Genomic DNA, 19,534 nt, shown 5'->3' with positions numbered 1-19,534 from the left:
AACAGTAAGGAGAATTAAATCCAATAATCCAACACTTGTACCTCAATACAAAATATCCAGCTAAACTCACACTTGGCCTTACAAATCAAATAGATGCATGTAGGACATAAATAAAAACTTATTAAAGTTGCAACTTGCCAACATAAAACCTTAGAAACATCTTCTGCTCAAAGACCTGCTTGGTATAGCTTCCTAAACAACCAAGCAACCTTGATATCCTCTTCAAGGCCCAAAAAAACCTCCATTAGTGGCAAATCAACTGCCAGCAAGTCAAGTGACCTTAGGTAAAGTTCCGGATTCATATCCGGAAGAGAATGCAAAGCATCCTTCAACAATTCTATTGGCTTTGGGGCAACTACTACTGGTACAGGTTCTGGTGGTTTCAAGGCCTTGGCTAATTCAACTACCGCATCAGTGAACACCTTAAACGAAGGGGGTTCGGGTATATCCTCAAAGAACCGAGACTTCCTAGATTTCTTGGCAGTAGGTGTAGTGGTATTCTGAGCACTCTTAGTTTGAGAAGTAGTAGCACCATTAGCTTCGCTCTCAGCAACTTCGGGTGCATCACCCCCACCTCCTTGGGTTTCCTTAATATTATCTAAACAAGTTATAGAAACAAAAAGTTAATTTCATAACAAGTTAGATGCACAAAAATCAACTCTATTTACTTCAAAATTAGCTAACCTCCCGAATCTGTTTCTATATCATCGAACCCAGTATTACCCCCTTCTCCAGTTGCATGGTCATTCCCAAAAAGAATACAACATTCATCGTAGAAGGGAAACATCTTCTGCTTAAGACTACTTGCCCCAGGATGAGCCTATATCCCACAATATATCAATCAATATGACACCCCATAAAGAAAATATATATAGACTATTTTATTACCTGTATATAACTCTCCCATGCATTATCATCCGCATCAATTCTCTTGGTCTCTTTGTTGAAAGCTAAACCAAACCCACTAGCATCGACTGCATGTTTGGCAACTACCCAAGCAGCCTTCATTGTTTTCAACCTTGATCTTACACTGTCAGATACAAGATTCATGCCAAGTTGTGAATTGATTTCATCAGCAGTACGCTTCAAGCTTTCTTTCCTCCACCCATTATCAGCCCTCCTGCCCCCATTAGCTAACTCCTCTAACAATACCTCTACCAAAATGGTTTCCATGTTGGGAAACCATCTAATTTGGGATGATCTCTTCCGTTTTCTATTGTCAACATCATTCAAAGGAGTACTCACACCACCTACCATACCTAGTTTGAAGCAATGAACCAACGATGAAAATAGCAAACAAACATATCAAATAGCAAACAAACATAACCAATAAACAATATTACATATCAATAAAAGTACAAAGCCGTAGAAGAAGGCCGAGACAATAAAATATTATAAGTAGTTAAACCATTATCCAACAAAACAAGAACACCATAATAAAGCCATAATGTATATTACAAAAACACCCTACTAAAATCATTATGTTTATTACACAATCTTATAATGCAATTACTCCACATCGTTATCTTCCCACATTGCAATTGACAACTCATCCCTAAAATTAGTCCACCCAGTGGCTGGTTGCATATCAATATTCATATTTGGAGCATTAAGAGTGTTGTCATCCTCTTCCTCCTCATCACTGAGCTCTTCATCACTCAAAGTACTACTAGGATCTTTTTTCTACAAAAAATTGTGCAATGCACAACATGCAAGGATTACCTTTGTGTGTGTCGTGGGGTCGTGGAAAGCTGGATGCCTTAGATAAGCAAATCGCTTCTTCAAGATACCGATTGTCCTTTCAACAACAGTTCGCAAGGACTAATGGCGAAAGTTATATTGTTCTTTATGATTTTCAGGTTGAACTTCACCTATCTCTCTAAGATGATACCGCGACACCACGGTAAGGAGTGAGAAACCCGGCACTAAAGTTTAACCCAAGCATCCGCAAGATAGTACTTATCATTTGGAATAGTAAGTTTATGCCCTGGACGAGACACTGCACTCCTCAATAACCTTCCATCGTGGCAGGATCCCTCCCACCCTGCAAGCACGTATGTGAATCTCATGTCAAATGTGCAAGCTACCAACACATTTTGGGTGACTTGACCTTTCCTATTACGATACCTAGCCTGTTGCGCCAATGACAAATTAATTTGAAAGTGTGTACCATCAACCGCACCCACCGCATCCTAACATAAAAAAAACTTGATTAAGATTGACTAAACTACCAAACCTTGTAATCAAAATGATCATAACAAATTTTCCAAAAGTTGACTCACCTTAAAATAGCAATGCCAATGATGCGTGTTGGAACACTCACGAGGAGAGTTCTCAGCGGTAGCATTTGTTACTAACTCTCTGAATAGACGAAGGATTGCAGCCAACACAACATGGAAATAGCGGTGCACTGTTTCTCCCGAACGGAAGAATTGAAATGTTTCATTCTAATTGCGCATATCATGCCCAACTGTGTTGAGAAATAGGGCCACTTGCTCTTCCACCGTAACATGTCTTCTATCGGCTAGGCCATGACCACGTAAACGATTGCACAATCGACAAAACACTGACCGTCTCATCCTCAACTGCTCATGGCAGAATCGGTCAGTGGTTGTATACATCCTACGCAAAACAATTCTCCGTACTTGATCACAATTCGTACGAGGAGCTATAGTAAGAGTTGGTGGAGCCCTACGCCTAGGCCTATACCTCCCCATATACCTTCTCCTATACCACCATGTCATCATCATATGGGCACCCATAATTATAATTAGAAATGCCACTAACCTACGCTCACGTTCGGTCATCATTCTACAATACCTCAAAAAAAAAAAAAAATTAATAAGGTATACAAATTATTAATTGTGTGTCCAATATCCACATATACAAAATCATATATCAACGTTCTTAAAATTATATAGATTTCACAATATGATCTATGAAAATATTTGACATGATTATTAACAATTAAAGACATATTAATTTCAGTACACTTAGCACCTCCACTAACACACACAAACAAGTTCAAAATAATTTCAAAAGAGACAGAAGTAACGAGTTCATAACAAACACAGTCCCAAAACACAAGAGACAGAGTTCATAAGTTCATAACACAGTACCATCAACTGCACCCAAGATAGTAATATCTAAAATAAATTAGCACTCCCAAATACAAACAAGTTTTATTTTCAAAACATGACCACCCCAAGATAGACCAAAGCCTCACAACCCTGCTTGGTCAAGTGTCCCATCTTTCTTCATTATTTTTAACTTTGATCGGACATTGTCAGATACAAGAGTCATATTTAGTCGTCGATTTATTTCATTAGCAATTCGCTTCAAGCTCGCTGTCGTCCACCCATTAATGGCAATATAAGAATTCCTTCTCCCACTAGAAGCCTCCTCCAACAACACCTCAATCAAAATCGCTTCCATATTGGCATTCCATGTAACTCGGGAATTACCACTCACTGGATTAACACCACCACTTGCCATACCTAGTTTTAAACAAATAATAAAAAAAATAATCGACTTCCAAAGAAAATAATCGACTTTCAATGTTTCATAATTACTACAATTTATTATTGGGGAGTTTCCAAAAGAGAGCTAGATGCAAATCAAAGTCCATGTCTATCTGATAATTGAACATTTTTCAAATCAAACAGTGCCCATAACCAAAACAGATGTAAATACAAATACCCAAGTTCATAATTTTATTGAGCCTTAAAATTGAATAAAAACCAACAAAAGATGAATTTAATAACACATTAACACACGTCTTTTTTTCAAAAATGTGGGTCAATGTTCACCCTCATAAACATGTGCTAGTCATGAGAAATGGTTTAAACAACAAAAACATGAAAGAAAAGGAAAGTTTGAATCATTGTTCATCCAATTTTTTTCTAAAATCCAAACATTCACTCATTTTTTCTTCTTTCATTCATTAAATAAGAAATGAAAAATAGGTTACAGCTCATTAAATGTTCACTCATTTTCTTAAATTTCTAACGAGGTTGATTCTAAGCAAATATTACTTTTCATTTCGATAGCTTGATTCCATGAGGGCTTGAACATCTAGCAAAAAAAATATTTCCATTATTGTTGTAGCCAAACCGGTAACAATGTTGTCGATTGAGACATGGTTTTATGTCATGTTTAATGAAAATATAGTTTTATTAGACCTTTTAAGAAGTTGATATGAACCGTCCAAATCAAAATGAGTTGGCTCTAAGTTGAATTAAAAATGTGAAGTTGTTTGTGGTCATAGACACACCAACATTTGAACACCGTTATACAAGATGATGTCTAACAGAGAATTGTAAAAGTTTGGGTGTAGTGAGGCATTGAGGCTTTACAGAACACGACACTAAAAAGCAACATAATTAAAACGTGAATTGGGTGTAGTGAGGCATTGAGGCTTTACAGAACACGACACTAAAAAGCAACAGAATTAAAACGTGAATTAAAAAGCAACAGAATTATAAAAAGCAAGATTTATAAATATAGTTCTAAAGATTTGTACCTGACACACAATTTCTTCAATTTCTTCAACCTTCTTCAATTTCTGTGTTTGTAACTAGCAAACAAAAAAAAACGTGAGAGGACAGAAAATAAAGAGAGAGGCAGGAGATATAGAGAGATGAAGAGAGAAGTGAGAGAGGAGAGCAGATGAAGAGAGAGAGATGAGAGGAGAGCAGATGAAGAGAGAGGAGATGAGAGCGAGAGATTACCTGTTGAGATCTAGGGCTTGAGAGAACGAGTTCGGCTGTGAAAGAGAGAGAGAAAAGAGGTGGCAAATTATTATTGCCCTAGTGGGAAAATAATGGGTGGCAAAAGAGTTTAGGGGGGGAGCTGGATTCTATTTTCCCACTTCTAGTGGGAAAATATCATTTGCCGGCAAATACCAAACAGTGTTTGCCACTACCCTTAAATGCAGCCAAACACTGGCAAATGGTGCATCTAGTGGGAAAATTTTATTTGCCACCCCCATTTACCACTAAACAAACACAGCCTAAAGGTGTGTTTGTTAACTGACAAACTTATAATGGGAAAATATAAGATTTGCCAGTGTTTTCCAACTATAGATTTGCCAGACAAATCTTTAGTGGAAATTTTTTAGTTTGCCAGTGTTTGTTTGCAAAAATTTATAGTGGAAAAATATAAGATTTGTCAGTTTTGCCAGTGTTTGTTTACATGGTTTTTCTCCAATGAGAAATGATATTTCAACTTTTTGGAGATATTTTTTTTGGTTTTCAAACTCAATGAAGTATAACAAAAAATAAAATTAAATGCAAATTAAAGACAATACAACTCAACTTTTTAATAGTATCCACAAGATGTCTTCTCAAATAACCATAAAATAAAGTGAAAGTGCAATGAACCATAACACCTATTATTATCCAAACACATATAAAATGTCATTGTGCCTTGGAAAAATTCTATTTTTGTACTTTCTCATACTCGGATTCTGTGATATTGCTTGATCCCAAACATCGTTTCTAGCTATGATCTTATATTCTTCAGAACTCCATTCAAACCACTTGCATAGTGTAACACCCCAGAAATCTCTGTTCATTAACCGGCCGGTCTAACTAACAGAAATATTCAGAGTCTCAATAATACAATCCAAAAACGTTCCAAAAGAGAAATAAATCAATAAGCAAATCAACATTTAAAACCTCTGAGTTGAAAACTTGTCTTAAAGAAATTTATTACATCCATGCTCTCATTAACAAATAATGAAATCTATTAAGTCTTGAATAACACCGGACACCAAAATAAATCTTTCAAACTAAACTAAAGAACTCGAGACCCCGATCTTGCCGAAACTCTAAGAACGCGCTCCATGGGCTAAACCTTGCTCACCTGTCAAATTGGTAAACAGGGGCGTAAATCAACACGCCTAGCAAGTAATCTCTAACAAGAACTATCATCCAAATCTAGTCAAGGAATACTACGATTTAACTGTAAGCTCACGATATTAACGTGTCACCTCATTGGTATGTGATTAAATCTTATTCATGACATTTTATTAATTATACTTTGTAGGAAAATAACATTTACGCCCCTGACTGTACATATGGTATGGTAATTGTAGTCATTCCATCAATTCCAAACCCCATATTCCCCTGGTCAAGTAATACGACGGACTTTTCCTTAATTGCCATTTTATGCAACTATATATATATACTTACGCATAAAGATATAACGTCACGCACACCTTGTGTCAATATTCGTTCAAATCTTATGACGATTAAAAGAAAAGAATTCAGTTTATACAAACATGCTCTCTGACATCTCAAATATCTTATACAGAGCAATACTCAAGCATGATATAAGGCAAATATTTAATAAAGAATGATAATTTCCTATGCAAACAAGGCATTCAGTAACATTAGATCATTCAATTAATGGCATATGAATACTAGCAACTTCCATACTCACGACAACAATTTCGACTTAACGCATTGGACGCTATGAATTTATAATCGCAAAAATACCAATGTAAGCATAATAAATTAGAAATCAAGCACATGATATGCATTATGATATCTAATAGCATTCTAGGACTAGAGAAAGAGATAGATGCAAGCTAGAGAAACTTGCCTGATCGTCGACGGTCGGAAACTCGTCAGACACTAGAAGCTAAAGCTTGCGTCCCTACTCTTGAGCAACCTCCTGTTCTTTTATTGTTTTGTTTTATCTCTACCCTAAACTCTAGGATTAACATTATCTTATCTCTTGAAGATTAACTTTTATCTTATCTCTTGAAGAGTTTTACAAAGTTGGAGACTAGCAGTTCACTGACTTTGTATTTCCTTTTGGCTCTAAACTATCACTTGGGCTTGGGCCTTAAAAGAATAGTAAAGACATACAATATTACACAAAAGAAAACAGGTTGTTACATTCTTCCCCTCTAAGAAGAAATTTCGCCCCGAAATTTAACATACCTTGTTTAGAAAAGATGAGAATATTTTTCTCGAACATCCGTCTTGAGCTCCCAAGAAGCTTCCCTCTCGTCATGATGATTCCATTGTACTTTGACCATAGGTATGGTTATACTGCGAAGAACATGTTCCTTTCTATCCAAAATACGCACAGGTTTTTCTTCATAAGTAGCATCTTGCTGTAAATCAAGGCCCTCAACGTCGATCACACTAGCTGGTTCCTCATCTCTTAGGTGTTTCCTTAGCATTGACACATGGAAAACGTTGTGTACCTGCCAAGCTACTTGGTAACTCCAATCTGTAGGCAACAGCTCCAATCTTGTCAAGTACTTTGAAAGGTCCGACATATCTAGTTGCCAACTTGCCTTTCTTTCCGAATTGTCTCACTCCTTTCATAGGAGACACTTTTAGTAACACAAGGTCGTCTTTCTGGAACTCTAAGGGTCTTCGTCTCTTATCGTAGCTTTTTTACGCCTACTTTGTGCAGTCCGTATCCTGTCCCTAATAACTGCTACCTTTTCAGTGGTGTCACACACTACATCTGGTCCAAGCAAAGCACTATATCCAACTTCAGCCAAACAAACTGGTGACCTACACGGTCTACCATATAATGCCTCATATGGTGCCATTCCTATACTGGTCTGGTAACTATTATTATAAGCAAACTCAATTAGTGGTAAGTGTTCCTCCTAGCCCCTTTTAAAATCAAGAAGGCAAGCCCTTAGCATATCCTCTAATATTTGGTTAACTATTTCTGTCTGTCCATCGGTTTGGGGGTGAAACGCGGTGCTGAAATCAAGTTGAGTACCCATAGCCTTCTGAAAACTACCCCAAAATCTAGATGTGAATAGACTGTCTCTATCCGACACTATAGAAACTGGAATTCCATGTAACCTCACTATTTCTTTAATGTATAACTTAGATAAGTCATCCACACTATGTGTCTTCTTCATAGCTAGGAAGTGTGCAGACTTAGTCAATCGATCTACAATGACCCATACAGAATCATTTCCACGAGGTGATCTCGGTAAGCCTTCTATGAAATCCATAGTGATGTGTTCCCACTTCCATTCAGCCACTGGTAATGGTTGTAAACTCCCAGCAGGTTTCTGATGTTCCGCCTTGACTTGTTGGCAAGTCAAACACTTTGATACATAGTCTGCGATGTCGTACTTCATTCTTTTCTACCATAAGTGTCATTTCAAATCCTTATACGTCTTTGTACTCCCTGGATGAACAGTGTACCGGGTGCGATGCGCTTCATCAAAGATGGATTTCTTCAATGCAATCACATTAGGCACTACTATTCGACCCCTAAGTCGCAAAACACCATCTAGGCTAACAGTCCAATCTGTCACGACGTCTTTAGTCATTTCAGCCTTTCTGGTCATAACAAAGTCATCCGTTTCTTGTGCTTAAAAAATCCTGCTTATAAGATTAGGCCGAACAGTCATATGACTAATGAATACCCCTTGTCCCCCACTATCTTGATGTATGTCAAATTCAGACATGATTTCCAGCATTCTATACTCCGAAATAGCCAATAATGCCATCAACCCCCTCGGTTTTCTACTCAAGGCATCTGCAACCACATTAGCTTTCCCCGAGTGGTACTGAAGAGAAAAGTCATAATCCTTTATCAACTCCATCCACCGTCTCTGTCTCATATTTAGGTCTCTCTGAGAAAATAAATACTTTAAGCTTTTGTGATCCGAATAGAGTTCAAACCTCTCACCATATAAGTAATGCCTCCATATTTTTAATGCAAATACAACTGCCGCCAACTCTAAATCATGAGTGGGGTAGTTCAGTTCATGCACTCTCAACTGTCGTGAAGCATAAGCAACTACTCTTTCCCGTTGCATTAGTACACAACCCAATCCAAGCAACGATGCATCAGTAAATATTACGAACATAACTCCACTCTCTGGCAATATCAAAACTGGTGCAGAAGTTAGCTTAGCTTTCAATTCTCGAAAAGCTTGCTCACACTTCTCATCCCATATATAAGGTACACCTTTTCTAGTTAAATTGGTTAACGGAGATGCTATATGCGAGAAACCTATAATAAATTGGCGATAATAACCTGCTAGACCCAAAAAGCTATGAATCTCTGTAACTGAAGTAGGTTGCTTCCAATTGAGCACCGACTCGACCTTAGAGGGATCAACAAAAATGCCCTCACTCGTTATCACATGCCCTAAGAAATTAACTTTTCTTAGCCAAAAGTCACACTTTTCAAACTTAGCATATAACTGATGCTCTTGCAAGGTCTGCAGTATGATCCTCAAATGTTCAGCATGCTCTTCTCGACTACTCGAGTATATCAATATGTCATCAATAAATCTCTGTTCATTAGCCGGCCGGTCTAACTAACAGAAATATCCAGAGTCTCAATAATACAATCCAAAAACGTTCCAAAAGAGAAATAAATCAATAAACAAATCAACACTTAAAACCTCTTAGTTGAAAACTTGTCTCAAAGAAATTTATTACATCCATGCTCTCATTAACAAATAATAAAATCTATTAAGTCTTGAATAACACCGGACACCAAAATAAATCTTTCAAACTAAACTAAAGAACTCGAGACCCAGATCTTGCCGAAACTCTAAGAACGCGCTCCATGGGCTAAACCTTGCTCACCTGTAAAATTGGTAAATAAGGGCGTAAATCAACGCGCCCAGCAAGTAATCTCTAACAAGAACTATCTGTAAGCTCACGATACTAACGTGTCACTTCATTGGTATGTGATTAAATCTTATTCATGACATTTTATTAATTATACTTTGTAGGAAAATAACATCTACGCCCCTGACTGTACATATGGTATGGTAATTGTAGTCATTCCATCAATTCCAAACCCCATATTCCCCTGGTCAAGTAATACGACGGACTTTTCCTTCATTGCCATTTTATGCAACTATATATATATACTTACGCATAAAGATATAACGTCAGGCACACCTTGTGTCAATATTCGTTCAAATCTTGTGACGATTAAAAGAAAAGAATTCAATTTATACAAACATGCTCTCTGACATCTTAAATATCTTATACAGAGCAATACTCAAACATGATATAAGGCAAATATTTAATAAAGAATGATAATTTCCTATGCAAACAAGGCATTCAGTAACATTAGATCATTCAATTAATGGCATATGAATACTAGCAACTTCCATACTCACGACAACAATTTCAACTTAACGCATTGGACGCTATAAATTTATAATCGCAAAAATACCAAAGTAAGCATAATAAATTAGAAATCAAGCACATGATATTCATTATGATATCTAATAGCATTCTAGGACTAGAGAAAGAGATAGATGCAAGCTAGAGAAACTTGCCTTATCGTCGATGGTCGGAAACTCGTCAGACACTAGAAGTTAAAGCTTGGGTCCCTACTCTTGAGCAACCTCCTGTTCTTTTATTGTTTTGTTTTATCTCTACCCTAAACTCTAGGATTAACATTATCTTATCTCTTGAAGATTAACTTTATCTTATCTCTTGAAGAGTTTTACAAAGTTTGGAGACTAGCAGTTCACCGACTTTGTATTTCCTTTTGGCTCTAAACTATCACTTGGGCTTGGGCCCTAAAAGAATAGTAAAGACATACAATATTACACAAAAGAAAACAGGTTGTTACATATAGCAATAGCGCGTGCTATCCATCGTAAGGTCTTCATTCGTTGAGTTACATGACTAATAGTCAAGTCGATACCAAATGTAAATATGTTTTGGAGTGACCTAGAAGAAGGTGGGATTACTCCACATTTTTGTTGTTTATTTATACGGTTATACCATATTTTCAAAAGTGTCAACTACAACTGCAAAAGGGACTTTGTCACCTTTATAAGGTTCATTTAATAAAGCCTACTTCCCTCTCCATGAATTTCACACGATCTAATCCTGTCTTTACTCCGGTCACTACTCACTACTTTTCAAAGTCTTTCTTGACTCTACCAACAGTACCAAGAGAAGTATCATCGGAAATTTCAAGGTCTTGACTTTGTTGTGATTTTTATTCCTAGAACAGAATATTTTACAGATTTCGATAGAGTACCTCCACTACAAGAAAACATCAATTTTCTACTTTACATTGTTTGATCATTAACATTTTCCTGTCACTATTTCACTAAGTCTTTCTTGACGCTACCAAGAGAAATATCACTGATAAGAAATTTCGAGGTCTTAACTTTGTTGTGACTTTTCTTCCTAACTATCAACATTATGGCTCATACAAAATACAAGTATATCTATAACCCCCACAAACCATTATCACTGGTACATCTTTGCAACACCAGAAATCTCAATGGATTTCTTTGGTTTGTTATTCCTTGCCTTTTCTTCTACACTGGTACTACACTTGAATCTCAGTACTGCCCAAAATTATCTTACTGAGTTCTGTTTAGGAGGAAATTACACAACAAACAGCACATTTCAAAATGATCTCAGCATCCTACTTTCATCTATATCCAATAATAGCACTCTTACAAATAATACAAAATATTTTAACAACACCGTGAGAAGTAATTCAGATGGAGTTTATGGGATTTTCCAATGCAGACTTGATTATGCCTGGGTAGACTGCAAGAAGTGTGCGAAAAATGCAACTGAACTGGTCACAACTCGGTGCCCGATGAAGAAAGAATCAATTATTTTTTACGACGAGTGTTGGCTGCATTACTCCGACAAGCCTTTAACTATGCAGGATCAACCCACTAACTATTATTATAACGTAAATAATATAAGCCTCTCGGTTCAGTTCAGGCTGGCACGTGACGTGTTGATGGGAGAACTAGTGCCTCGAGCTGTTTCTAATTCAAATTTGTTTGCGGTTGGTGTATATGAGAATATATACGGACTTATATTAAGCGAATTTTCATGCAACGGAATTTAATTTGGTAACTTGATTTTCTGAGATGGGGATTTGGTGCAAGCCTGCAATGCAGCTAGCTTTATTGATGCAAGGTTGGATAAAAAAAAAATCATTTAGTCATAGCAAACGGGTTGCTCAGTCTTATGGATAAACTTGCTTATCATGTGAAGTGATCCCTCGTGATGCTTAAGTTGTTGCACTTGTCACCAAAAAGTTAAAAAAACAATTGTTTTCAGAGTGCACTCTAGAAGTGAAGAATTGTTTTCAGAGTGCACTCTTTGCTCTAAAATTTAATTCCTTTTGATTGAAAGTGATGTTTATCTTATGTTATCTGAGCTGAAAATTTTAGAGTTTTAATCTATAAAGTGTCTCGCTTTGTGTATGTAAAGAGGACTGCACTTAAGTTTGAGTTAGTAAAATGCTCTGTCTTACCAAGTTGTGTAGGACCTCCTTCAGTTAGTCCAGTAAATAATTTGAATAGAAGAAAACCGCATGCATGGAGAGGGAGACTGCAAGAGATTAAGCAATTAAGGTAATTATATATATTGATGTATGAATTTTTTTCCCTTCTATATCAACAGCTCGGCAAACGAATTCATCCAAAAGAGTTGTGATTATAGTAGTTTCTACAGTAACTGCAGTGATACTAACAGCCACCGTCGCCATTTCTTACGGCTTACGCAGGAGGAAAATTGATGGAGGTCAGAATCTTTACACAATTACACACATCTTCTGTTCTATAAAGTATGTTGGTGCATTAACAGATTACAGATCCAATACACAATTTCCCCTTCATATGTAATGTTTTAGAGCTGCGCAGTTAAAGGCGCATTAACTAGATAGACACTGGGCCTAGGCAACAGTATGTGGGCACTCTTAGGCGCGCGGCACTAGGGATGAATCTAGAGTCTAGGTTGAGCCTAAATGCGCATTTGACTGCATACTTTTAATAATATATATCCAAAGAGACAATATGGATAAGCCTCTGTATAAATAAATAAAGTTTCTTATCAAGAGCTTTATATATACTATAAACCAATATCACTTCTCTTCCAATTATTCTCAACAAAAAACATTGGAGCGATCATTTGATATAGATTGGTATTTTGCTGCATTTATAAAGACGTCACTCAAATGAGTAAAGATGTGGATGAAATCAGCAATGTAGAATCCCTGCAATTCAACTTTGGCACAATAAGAGCAGCGATAGACAACTTCTCTGATGCTAACAAACTTGGACAAGGCGGCTTTGGCTGTCTTCAAGGTTTTGATTATATACTTTTTTGCTAATTATTAGAATTGAATTGGATATACAACTTTTTTTATTGGATTATCTACTTGTTTAAGGTCTGTCTCTTTACTTGGGAAATTGTGACAGTTAAAGTTTCCACAGGGTAGGCTTTTGGATGGGAGAGAGAGAGCTGTGAAGAGACTCTGTCCAAGGTGTAACAGAATTTAAGAATGAGGCTCTATTAGTTGTCAAACTCCAACATCGGAATCTTGTAAAGCTTTTAGGTTTCTGCTTGGAAGAGGATGAAAAACTTCTCATATACGAATTTGTGCCAAATGCAAGCCTCGACCATTTTATTTTTGGTTTGGCTCGAAACTTCCTCATAAACTATTTCAGCTTATCTTCTTTAGGTGCTAAACACAGTGATGATGTAGTTCAAGAAGTAGTGCTTTACTCTACCTTAGTTTACAAGTAATTTGCTTTACAGATCCAATCAAACGTACATATCTGGATTGGGAAAGATGCTACCAGATCATTGGAGGGATTGCTCGAGGTCTTCTTTATCTTCACGAGGATTCACGTCATAGGATTGTTCATCGTGATCTCAAAGCTGGGAATATTTTGTTAGATGCAAAAATGATTCCTAAAATTGCAGATTTTGGCATGGCAAGGCTTTTTGTTATGGACCAAACTGAAGACAGTACCAACAGAATTGTCGGAACATAGTATGTGTGAGAATTTGCTTTTAATAGTACTTTCATCGAATATTATCAGCTTCTTACCAATAATAACAGTTGAAAAGAGGGTGAATATATTCTCTACAGCGGAACTCATCAATCTGATTAATATCTCAAGCAGTGGATATATGGCTCCGGAGTATGCAATGCATGGGCAGTTCTCAGTGAAGTCAGATGTCTTCAGTTTTGGTGTATTGATTCTAGAGATTACAAGTGGCCAAAAGAACAACTGTTTCTTTCAATCAGAACATGCTGATCGAGAACCTTCTAAGTTATGTAAGTACGACTATGTACTTCATTTGTCTATATGAAATCTTCGTTTTTATTTCCTGGTTTAGTCCTTACAATGGTGCGTACTGTATTCTAGGGATCTTCAATTCCTTGAAAGCATTTGCTTTCCTAGATTCATGTATTATAAATGAATTGTTGCAGGCATGGAAACACAGGGAGGGAGGCACAGCTCTAAAGTTAATAGAACCAGCACTGAAGGAACAATATTCAAGAACTGACGTGATGAGATGCATACATATTGGGTTGCTGTGTGTTCAAGAAGATATTGCGTTGCGTCCCACAATGGCAACAGTTGTTTCCATGCTTAATAGCTACTTTGTCACCCTCCCATTACCTTCAACGCCCGCCTTTTTTGTTAACAGTCACGAGCCGTTGAGTACAGGGGATAATGTAGGACATACAGATCAACAATACCAACCATTCTTGCCTGACCAGTCAATTAATGAAGTATCAGTTACCGAAATATACCCTCGATAATGCTTGAAAGATGAACGGTACGGTATTGTCGTTGTAGATGTTGTATTTACTGGACAAGGACCTGATGATCTGTAGTGTGGAACGGAGGGTACTTACACAACCCCCTTTATTTTATTTTCGTTCTTTGGACAGCTGTCGTGTGGAAAAAGAACGGTTAAAAAGTAAAGTTTGAAAGCACGTGTCTGACAGCTGTTTGTTTTGAATTTAGGTTTCGAAAAATGTGTGGAAACTGTTGGGCTGGATTCGTGGGCCCAAAATTATGGCGATTTGTGGGCGAGTAATGATTTAGGTATTTGGGAACATGAAACGTTTTTGTAGTCTCTCGAGGTTTTGGCAGCTGAAGGGTTTTGACTTGTTAAGCTGTTTTTCTTTCTCATTTCTCCATCTAGGAAAAGAAGAAAAAAAGAAAAAAAAACAAAGAGAAAGAAAAGAGAAAGAAAGAAAAAAAAAACTTTTCTCATCTTCGGTATCAGGTGCGTCTTTTGATCTTGCAAACTTTGATCTTTTGTTTATTCTAGAACTTGTAATGTCTGCTACCAGTGATAGCTTGAATGGTGAGGTTGAAATTGATGAATGGAGAGAGAGAACAGTAAGTGATGAAGAGGTTGATGATAGGGTTTGTAGTGGTGCTGAGGCTTCGTCGTCTTCATCGTTGGAGACGAGGGCTGAGGATGCGAGGAGGCCTAGGTCGGAAGATTGTTATGCTTCTCTGAGGGAGGAGTTTGGTTGGGTGAAGGCCGACCTGGCCATGTACGACCTAAGGGGGGAGAGGAATTTGTTTAATAATGACTACGTTCCTTGGGGTGGAGGAGTAGTTGTTTGCTATGGACAGTTGAAGGCTGGGATGAGGTTGCTTCTATCCCGTCTTACTGTGGAGGTGCTTAATTATTTGGGAAAAGCCCCTTCTCAGTTCGTAGGAAACAGTTGGAGGTCTTCCATGTGTTGGATCTATTGAATGATAGGGGTTATAACATCTGTTTAACAGATGTGTTGGAGCACTTTGTTGTGAGGAGGTCGGGTTCTATGAATTTCAGTTTTCAGGTCGGTAAGGGGAAATCTCATGTTATCGTGGGGGTGAGTAAGGAGGAATAGAGTCGTAGGCCGTTCTTGGTTGTGGGTAGATATTGTCCTCCTCGTTTGGAGTTGGCAAATCGTGTTGTTTAGTTTGCTGGTAGGTCGTTGGTTTTAGGTCATAATGTGTGTATGGTATACTGTGATTTGGACATTCTGACTTATCTATTTTGTTTTTGTAGAGGTTTCCATTCGTGGTCGTACCAAGACCGGTGCTATTGAAAGGTTCGCTTGTTTGAGCTGGGAGGAGAAATGAGTTTTGCTGCGGGAGGTTGCTCATTACTTTAAGAGGCGTGGAGGAGAGAAAATTAACCGTAAGAAGTTGGAGCAAAAGAAGAGGGCTCGCAAGGCTATGGTTGTTCTCTCGGATTCTACCATGGAGAGGGAGAGTCAAAGAAAACACCTATTTCTGGAGTGAAAAGGGCTGGAGGGACTGGTGATAGCCATTCTGGGGTAGCTAGGATGGGTGGCAGGGCTGTTGAAAGCCGTTCTACATCCAGACGCTCTGAGGTGGGTGATGTGGATCATTTGGCATCCCAACGTTCTGAGCTGGGGGATGGAGGACGCTCTACATCCAACCGCTTCTCCGCTGGTGATGCGGATCGTTCTGCATCCAACCGCTTCTCCTCTGGTGATGCAGATCATTCTGTATCCACCTGTTCTGAATCAGGTGCTAGAAGTGCTGGTGGTCTTGCTATTGATAATGCTGGTGGAAGTGCTGGTGGAGATGTTGATGCTCCCACTTCATTCCGGAGGCTTATTCTGAAGAGGCGCTCCGAAGTGGTTGAGTCGGAGGGGGCTAAGAGGTCTCAAACTGAGTCTGAGGAACGACCTAGTACTATGGAAGGTCGTACTTCTTCAGGTTGGGTACCTTTGAAGAAAATGAACCTGATTGATTTGGCTGCTGATGCTGGGGTGGCTGAAGCCCGTGGTAAGAAGAAGGTTGGTGATGGTGAGCCTGCTGCTTAACAGTGCAAGGGGTCAGGTAGTGTGGCCCCAAGTGACAAGAGTGGAGATGACGTTCTGAGCAGGCTCATCATGTATGAGGAGCCTGTTAGTGGGTTGAGGAAGTTTGTGAAGAATGGGGATTGTAGCTTCAAGTCCACATTGGTTGCTGGAGGGTTGCTGGAGAGTATTGTTCTTGATGGAGATAGGCGTAAGCTGAATGGTAAGAGTATGGAGGTGAACCTGAAGGAGATGGATCGGTCACTGTGCTTTGTGAGTGTTCTTCCATTCTGAGTTTGTTTTCTTTGGGCTTTGTCAATATTGATCTGATCTAATCTTAATTTGTTATCTGTCAGGTTCTGGCCATGTACAGAAAGTTGAAGGAGATGGCATGTATCTCCGATCTATACAAGAAGGAGTTGGATGCCAACAAGGAGGCTTATGGCAAGCTGGTGGCCGAGCAACAGGTGGAGAGGGCTGAGGTCGCAGGGTTGAGGACTTAGGTGCAAGAGCTGGGTGGGAAAGTGGCTCTGTTGCAACCCTTTCTTGACTCTGCAAAGCTGAAGGTTCAATAGTGGGTTTCCTAGTGCAAGAAGGCACGGGCCGTTGCTGAACGAGCTGAGACTGAATATAACAACCTGGTTAATTTGGTGGAGGGTGGTGATACTTACGTTCTGGTAGATGATTTTATGGAGCTAGATCATAAGTATGAGCTCCTCAAGATGTCAGTTGAACGTGGGGCTGCAACAGTGTCTGCTGAAGATACTAGTGCAGATGCTAGTAGACAATCTGACCTGCCATCCGACCTAGGTACTACTCCAGCTACCTCTCCTTGTGATGTTGTCGAAGATTTGTTGATTGTTGGTGATGATCCGGCTAGTAGTTCTGGTGCTGTACAGGGCAGCGAGCTGGATCCTTTGAACGTTGAGCAAGTTTCTCATGTTGTTTGAGCTTCTCTGGTTTGATTTTTATTGGTTGTTCCTTTGAACAATGTTACCACTGCTCTGGTTTTGATTATGATACAATATACTTTTGCTGATAGAGATATTTGAGGTCGTTTTCTCAGGATAACTTGGGGGCTTCAAGTACTTAACCAAATTTGTTATTTAAGTAGAAATATATAAATTACTTACTTGTTGAGATTGTGATCGAGGTTTGCATGCATGTGATTGCTTTTGTTGTCTTTGTTTGTTGTTTGACGATCTGTGTTGTATAGTGGTAGCATTGATGAACTACTTAACTTGGGTAGGTCGTCTGATTGTAACAGGTCATAGAGCTTTTGTGTACGACCTGGTAGATTTGCGTAGTTGACACCTAGGCCTTGCCATGTTTAGGTGTGTGTAAATTGTTCCTTTTGGGGGAACCTACTATAATTAGCCTTTGAATGGCCATTATAGTTGAGTCTAACTTAAACCATTTTGAGGTCGTAAGTTGACTTGGGGTCTTTTTCTGGGTCCCTTGGATTGTATTTGTATGATAATTGCGTAGAATTTACAGTTGAATCATGCTTAACCCTGGCCATGCGTTGGTGTTAAGTTGATTTAGGGTCCTTTTGGGGGACCCTGGTTTGTAGTTGTTTGATAATTAGCCTTTGAGCGGCAATTACAGTTGAATCATACTTAACCTTGGAATTAAGTTGATTTAGGGTCCTTTTGGGGGACCTTGGTTTGATTTGATTGATATTTAACCACTGCGTGGTTATTGTATTTGAGTCGTTCTTGGCTCCTTCTTTGATGTACGACCTAACATTGTGATGTCCTAGGTCGGTTTACGTAGTGCAAGGTGCATAGTACTCATGTAATGCAAAAAATGACATCTGTGCTCGTAATGTTGAGGAAACTTTATTCATATCGACCTATATATCTGGAGAAAAACTTATTGATAAAATCGTTTTAGGAGAGATGTATTCCAAGGTCAGGGAAGAATGTCATCGAGATGAGTTTTGATCCAGTATGCTTCGTTTCCAACAACTCTGTCAACTATGTATGGTCCCTCCCAAGTTGGGTCGAGTTTGGCTGGTGCTAAAGTCTTTTTGAGGACTAGGTTGCCAGCTTGGAAGGATCTTGGGATGACCTTCTTGTTGTATGATCGTTGGATTGCCTGGTGGTACCGAGCTAGGGATATTGTCGCTGTTTCTCTTCTAGGAGATCGACTTCTTTGGCCAAGATGTTGTCATTATTGTCTCTTGATTTGACGATGTCTGAGCGTGTGGTTGTGATTGTGAGCTCTGATGGTATTATTGCTTCTGTTATGAAGCAAAGTGTGAAAGGAGATTCGTTGGTACTAACTCTAGCTGTTGTTCTGTATGCCCATAGAATGTTCTCGAGCTGCTCTGGCCACTGGCTTTTCTTGCTCTCCAATTTCTTTTGGAGATTTTCTTTGATTGCTTTGTTTGTGGCTTCTGGCTGGCCATTGCTTTGTGCATATCTAGGTGTAGAAAATGCTTGAGTGATGTGCCATTTTGTAGAAAAAGCCTTAACTTGTGTACCCGACAAATTGGGTTCCATTGTCCATGACAAGGGTGTTGGGTAGACCAAATCTTGTGATGATATTGGTCTATATGAAGTTGATGATGTTGACTTCCTTGACTTGGACTAGTGGGATTGCTTCAGCCCACTTGGTAAAGTAATCTGTGGTTGCTAAGACGTATTTGAGACATGTTTTCTTTTGTGGGATGAAATGTCCCATGATGTCTAGCCCCATATGTGGAAAGGCCATGGGCTTGCAATATTGATCAATTCCCTTGCTGGACTTAGGTGGTTGTGGCCAAATGTTTGACATTGGATGCATTTAAGAACGTACCTTTTTGCCTCAATATGCATGCGGGGCCTGACCAATAATACCCTTGGGCTATTGCTTTATGTACCAGAGATCTTGCTCCTGCATAGTTGCCGCATTCACCTTTGTGGATTTCGTCGAAAATGAGCTGGCCTTCACGTGGAGTTATGCA

General features: G+C 38.7%; 2 pseudogenes across 2 annotated transcripts; one reads left to right on the top strand and one right to left on the bottom strand.

Annotated features, from left to right (window-relative positions):
* LOC147477401 (uncharacterized) lies at positions 1 to 5,011 on the bottom strand (annotated as a pseudogene). Its single transcript, XR_015209806.1, has 9 exons — positions 4,731 to 5,011; positions 4,523 to 4,564; positions 2,283 to 2,811; positions 1,938 to 2,192; positions 1,519 to 1,683; positions 1,431 to 1,467; positions 889 to 1,259; positions 685 to 820; positions 1 to 598 (listed from the first exon to the last, which is right to left on the bottom strand). The product of XR_015209806.1 is annotated as an uncharacterized LOC147477401 (transcript).
* A 6,067-nt stretch (positions 5,012 to 11,078) lies between these two features.
* Positions 11,079 to 17,729, top strand: LOC147477400 (cysteine-rich receptor-like protein kinase 10; annotated as a pseudogene). The gene is made up of 8 exons (XR_015209805.1): positions 11,079 to 11,851; positions 12,414 to 12,533; positions 12,956 to 13,096; positions 13,226 to 13,425; positions 13,551 to 13,788; positions 13,922 to 14,076; positions 14,233 to 16,857; positions 16,941 to 17,729. The product of XR_015209805.1 is annotated as a cysteine-rich receptor-like protein kinase 10 (transcript).
* The last annotated feature ends 1,805 nt before the right edge of the window (positions 17,730 to 19,534 follow it).

The sequence above is a fragment of the Coptis chinensis genome, chromosome 9 (assembly GCF_015680905.1).
Source record: "Coptis chinensis isolate HL-2020 chromosome 9, ASM1568090v1, whole genome shotgun sequence".
In the NCBI taxonomy this organism is placed as follows: Eukaryota; Viridiplantae; Streptophyta; class Magnoliopsida; order Ranunculales; family Ranunculaceae; genus Coptis; species Coptis chinensis.
The sequence above is the reverse complement of the archived record's forward strand: the minus strand, read 5'-3'. Positions and strand labels throughout refer to the sequence as shown.